This window comes from Bos taurus, chromosome 4 (assembly GCF_002263795.3).
Source record: "Bos taurus isolate L1 Dominette 01449 registration number 42190680 breed Hereford chromosome 4, ARS-UCD2.0, whole genome shotgun sequence".
Lineage (NCBI taxonomy): Eukaryota > Metazoa > Chordata > Mammalia > Artiodactyla > Bovidae > Bos > Bos taurus.
This window is the reverse complement of record NC_037331.1, coordinates 83,988,178-83,994,617: the sequence shown is the minus strand read 5'-3', so window position 1 is coordinate 83,994,617 and position 6,440 is coordinate 83,988,178. Positions and strand designations below refer to the sequence as shown.

General features: G+C 38.4%; 1 pseudogene; it reads right to left on the bottom strand.

The window, feature by feature from the left end:
- Positions 1-246: 246 nt before the first annotated feature.
- On the bottom strand, positions 247-891 carry LOC100139485 (ADP-sugar pyrophosphatase-like; annotated as a pseudogene).
- Positions 892-6,440: the final 5,549 nt, after the last annotated feature.

Below are 6,440 nucleotides of genomic sequence, written 5' to 3'. Positions count from 1 at the left end.
TCTTCTCAGGGACTAATATTTATGTTCTGTCATTGCTTCAGCTACCACTCTACTTGAGGATCTTTGGATTTTTTTTTTTCTTTCTTTTTTTTTTTTGCATTCTGTGTTGCTTTTATTTTATGGAAAATTATATCAAACCAACATTAAACTAAGCTGAATTCAAAGTCTGAATAAATGAGGCCTGTTGGTCTCATATACAAAAGCATATATATACAAAAACTCATATAGAAAAACTGCCCTTTGCACTTAAAATTTCAGGAAGGGAACTTCAAACAGCTTCATGTTTACATGTTTCAGCTCCAGAGCATAGGAAAGATGGTGACATTCACTGTCACATGTTTTTCAGTCACTTTAGCATCAGGTCTCTTCAAGAGGTTATTTTTTGGCAAAATATTTACTTCCACAAATTCTCCATTCCCTGGCTTTGGATTAAGTTTTACATTTTCAGCATCCTTCCCATTAATAGTTATTGTCACAATGTATATAGTACCATTGACAACCTTGGATCTATACCTACAGCTGGAGAATAGTCAGTATCACCTTTTATTGTCAGTTTCTTCCTTAAGCTCTCAAAGTGCAGGTGCTTCTGGACTTTCATTATCAGCTATGAGATCTGTGGGGAATTCTAGGCCTTAGCCTCCCACTGGCAGTCATAGATGCTTCACCATGGTATGTCCTTAATGAACAGTTCTTTGCAGCACTGGGATAACTGCCACATGATCAGCTGACTATCCTTCCCAGGTACATGTTTCAACTTTCCCAAGTTCTAATTTTAGCAGTAAGACCCATGGACAGTTTCTTCAAGCTTGACCCATTTTCCTTCCGGAATTCACACCTTTGAAATAATAGACTGGCATGTTGGGACAATTTTGTTGGTGCTTAGTTTTTCATTACTAATCTAGTTAGTCTTTTCAGCCCTCAGGCAAGAAGCTCATGTCCAAGATGTGGGGTGAAGAGAAGGATATTCTTTTGGCAAAAGATTGAAAAAAGGAAGGACCATTCTGAAGCAGCACTCTCAGGGTATGCCAGTGCAACACAGCCCTTCTGAACCATTTTAAACTTCTCCAGAATGATAAACAATAATTTGTATTAAGTCACCAAATTTGCAGTCATTGGTCAGGGCAGCGATGGAAAACTAATCCAGATGGGAAAGACATTCTAAGAAGAATCTGCAAAGCGCATAGACTTGAGATATTACCTATTAGATAATGAAGGGAGGTTTGGAGTGTTTTGGAGAAGGCAATGGCATCCCACTCCAGTACTCTTGCCTGGAAACTCCCATGGATGGTGAAGCCTGGTGGGCTGCAGTCCATGCGGTCCCTGAGGGTTGGACATGACTGAGCGACTTCACTTTCACTTTTCACTTTCATGCACTGGAGAAGGAAATGGCACCCCACTCCAGTGTTCTTGCTTGGAGAATCCCAGGGACAGGGACCCTGGTGGGCTGCCATCTATGCGGTCACACAGAGTCGGACACGACTGAAGTGACTTAGCAGTAGCAGTTGGAGTGTTTTGATACACAGTCTGGTAGAAGAAGGGCTGAGGAAGAGATTCATATCAATTGAGACAGGCAATGTTATTGAATCCTGGAATGTGAAGTCAAGTGGGCCTTAGGAACCATCACTACAAACAAAACTAGTGGACATGATGGAATTCCAGTTGAGCTATTTCAAATCCTGAAAGATGATGCTGTGAAAGTGCTTCACTCAATATGCCAGCAAATTTGGAAAACTCAGCAGTGGCCAAAGGGCTGGAAAAGGTCAGTTTTCATTCCAATCCAAAAGAAAGACAATGCCAAAGAATGCTCAAACTACCGCACAATTGCACTCATTTCACACACTAGTAAAATGATGCTTAAAATTCTCTAAGCCAGGCTTCAGCAATATGTGAACCGTGAACATCCAGATGTTCAAGCTGGTTTTAGAAAAGGCAGAGGAACCAGAGATCAAATTGCCAACATCTGCTGGATCATCGAAAAAGCAAGAGAGTTCCAGAAAAATATCTGCTTCTGCTTTATTGACTATGCCAAAGCCTTTAACTGTGTGGATCACAATAAACTGTGGACAATTCTGAGAGAGATGGGAATACCAGTCCACTTGACCTGCCTCTTGAGAAACCTATATGCAGGTCAGGAAGCAACAGTAAGAACTGGACATGGAACAACAGACTGGTTCCAAATAGGAAAGGAGTACGTCAAGGCTGTATATTGTCACCCTGCTTATTTAACCTATACGCAGAGTACATCATGAGAAATGCTGGGCTGGAGGAAGCACAAGCTGGAATCAAGATTGCTGGGAGAAATATCAATAACCTCAGATATGCAGATGATACCACCCTTATGAAAGTGAAGAAGAACTAAAGAGCCTCTTGATGAAAGTGAAAGAGGAGAGTGAAAAAGTTGGCTTAAAGCTCAACATTCAGAAAACTAAGATCAAGGCATTCAATCCCATCACTTCATGGCAAATAGATGGAGAAACCGCGTCAGACTTTATTTTTCTGTGCTCCAAACTCACTGCAGATGGTGATTGCAGCCATGAAATTAAAAGATGCTTACTCCTCGGAAGGAAAGTTAGAACCAACTGAGACAGCATATTAAAAAGCAGAGACATTACTTTATCCACAAAGGTCCATCTAGTCAAGTCTATGGTTTTTCCAGTGGTCATGTATGGATGTGAGAGTTGGACTATAAAGAAAACTGAGCACCGAAGAATTGATGCCTTTGAACTGTGGTGTTGGAGAAGACTCTTGTGAGTCCCTTGGACTGCAAGGAGAGCCAACCAGTCCATCCTAAAGGAGATCAGTCCTGGGTGTTCATTGGGAGGACTGATGCTGAAGCTGAAACTTCAATATTTTGGCTACCTGATGCTAAGAGCTGACTCATTTGAAAACACCCTGATGCTGGGAAAGATTGAGGGCAGGAGGAGAAGGGGATGACAGAGGATGAGACGGTTGGATGGCATCACTGACTCAGTGGACATGGTTTGGGTGGACTCCGAGAGTTGGTGATGGACAGGCAGGCCTGGTGTGCTGCCATTCATGGGGTTGCAAAGAATCGGACACAACTGAGTGACTGAATTGAACTGAATGTTATTGAAAGCCAGACAAAGGTCTTCTGTATTATAAAATAATTCTAGTATTAATGGGCTGGAAACACTAGAGGTATAAGTTCAAGAGGATCTTTACATTGCATATTATTTTACTATATTCTAGCCATAGCCTTCCACAAATTCTTAAATTAGATAAGTGGAAGACTATAGGTTTCATTAAGTCTAACAGTGTTCTCTAACATGCTTTTTTCTTTGCTCATAATGATTTCTCATGTTCTCTTCTTTCATACAATAATGAGCATGAGAAATCATTATCATAAAAGTAGCAGTGTACTTAAATTTCTCCTAGGGAGCCTTACCATATGGCACCTGTCTCTGTTATTAAACTTGATCTGTTAAAAATCAGTCTTGTAAGGGCTTGTGTCATACTCATTAAAGTGTCATATTCTGTAAAGTATCTGATCCCAAAGTGACATACATCCCTTTGATAAGACAAGAAACATTTTTATGTTCTAAAACTAAGAGGTAAAATCTCAACAAATGTACAAGGAATACAATTAAATGCATTTAAAATATTAATAGTATTAAAGATCATTTTTTATGAATAATCTTTGTTTTAATAATTCATTTGTCTATAAAAATGCAACTGAGTTTAAATGAATGAAATTAGGCATCTAATTTGCTTACCTATAATTATAAAATTTTAAAAATAATTGTATCAAAGAAAATGAAAGTAAAGAGTATCGATGCTCATCAATATTGTAATAAATGAAATTAACAATTTTGAGATATTATTTTACTAAAAGTTCTAAATTAAAAAAAAAACACCTCTAATTTAGGAAATACTGCAACGAAATTTGTATACATATTCCTTACAAGAAGGATTTACTAACTATGCAGCATTTCAGCAAAACAAGATGCAATTACGCAGCAAGATTCATAAGACATCCCTCAATGATGTCATTCTATAGTATATAGTAAATAAAATTTACAAACTTTAAAGTGCTAAAAAACCATCGTGATTATATTGGTCATGAAGATCTTTTTTGCACAGTTCTTCTGTGTATTCTTACGAATTGTATTCGTAATATCTTCTGCTTCTGTTAGGTCCATACCATTTCTGTCCTTTATCGAGACCATCTTTGCATGAACTGTTCCCTTGATATCTCTAATTTTCTTGAAGAGGTCTCTAGTCTTGCCCATTCTGTTGTTTTCCTCTATTTCTTTGCATTGACTGCTGAGGAAGGCTTTCTTAACTTGGAACTCTGCATTCAGATGCTTATATCTTTCCTTTTCTCCTTTGCTTTTTGCTTCTCTTCTTTTCACAGCTATTTGTAAGGCCTCCCCAGACAGCCATTTTGCTTTTTTGCATTTCTTTTGCATGGGGATGGTCTTGATCCCTGTCTCCTGTACAATGTCACGTACCTTAGTCCATAGTTCATCAGGCCATCTGTCAGATCTAGGCCCTTAAATCTATTTCTCACTTCCACTGTATAATCATAAGGGATTTGATTTAGGTCATACCTGAATGGTCTAGTGGTTTTCCCTACTTTCTTCAATTTAAGTCTGAATTTGGCAATAAGGAGTTCATGATCTGAGCCACGGTCAGCTCCCAGTCTTATTTTTGCTGACTGTATAGAGCTTCTCCATCTTTGGCTGCAAAGAATATAATCAATCTGATTTTCATGTTGACCATCTGGAGATGGTCCATGTACACAGTCTTCTCTTGTGTTTACTCCTTGGAAGGAAAGTTATGACCAACCTAGATACCATATTCAAAAGCAGAGACATTACTTTGCCAACAAAGGTCCGTCTAGTCAAGGCTATGGTTTTTCCAGTAGTCATGTATGGATGTGAAAGTTGGACTGTGAAGAAAGCTGAGCACCGAAGAATTGATGCTTTTGAACTGTGGTGTTGGAGAAGACTCTTGAGAGTCCCTTGGACTGCAAGGAGATGCAACCAGTCCATTCTGAAGGAGATCAGTCCTGGGTGTTCTTTGGAAGGAATGATGCTAAAGCTGAAACTCCAGTACTTTGGCCACCTCATGAGAAGAGTTGACTCATTGGAAAAGTCTCTGATGCTGGGAGGGATTGGGGGCAGGAGGAGAAGGGGACGACAGAGGATGAGATGGCTGGATGGCATCACCGACTCGATGGACGTGAGTCTGAGTGAACTCCAGGAGTTGGTGATGGACAGGGAGGCCTGGCGTGCTGCAATTCATGGGGTTACAAAGAGTCGGACAAGTCTGAGTGACTGAACTGAACTGAAATGAAAGTGCTAAATCATCATATACTATCACTTTATGCTGGGATAACTGTAATTGAATTGAATCTATAGATCACATTGCAAAGAACTGACATTTTGACATTAAGTTTTCATGTATATGAATATGGACCATATCTCTATTTTGTTCTTTGATTTCCTTCATCAGAATTTCTTGATTTTCCCATTATAAATCATACACGTTTTGTCAGATTTATTCCCATGGATATCATTTTATGTGTGCTTGTGCTTAGTGGCTCAGTCGTGTCTGACTCTTTGTGATCCCGTGGATTGTAGCCCGCCAGGCTCCTCTGTCCAGTGGATTTTTCAGGCAAGAATAACGGAGTGGGTTGCCATTTTCCTCATTCTGAGGATCTTCCTGACCCAGGGTTTGAACCATAAATTCTGTGTCTCCAGCATTGCAGGTGGATTCTTTACCTGCTGAGCCATCAGGGAAGCCCATTTTTTTGTGTGTACTATGGTAAACAGTTTTAATTTCAAATTCCAGTTTTTCATTTACAGTTCTGTATGTTAATCTGGTATACCGAAACCTTACTATAATTCAGAAGGTCTTTTCTTTTTTGGTTAGGTTTTTTTTTCTTTTTTTTTTTTCAGAATTTCTGCAAAGAAAACCGTATCACCTACAAAGACAGTTTTAAGTTTTCCTTTATAATTTTAATACAGTTTAATTCCTTTTCTTATTGCATTGCCTAGAACTTCCATATGTGGAAAAGTAGTGGTAAGGTGGACATATTTGCCTTGTACCTGGTCTTTGTGGGAAAGTTTCAAGTTTCTCACCCTTAAGAATTATATTAGCTGTAAGAGTTTTTGTAGATATTTTATCAAATTGATGAAACTCTCCCTGTACACTGATTTAAAAAGGTTTTTGGTATTAATGCATTCAAATTAGAAAGGAAAACTTAAAGTTGTCTTTGCAGATGACATGGTTTTCTTTGCAGAAATAAATGTACAAAAGTTATTCCATTTTAGTGACTACATGTGTGCCCTTTTTCCTTTATTATTTTTATTATTTATGGTTTATTTTTCCCTTAAGTTATATGGTAATTTGTCTTTTTTGTGAATTTTCCCAAAAATATAATTTTCAGTATTTATATATTAGCTATTTCCCAG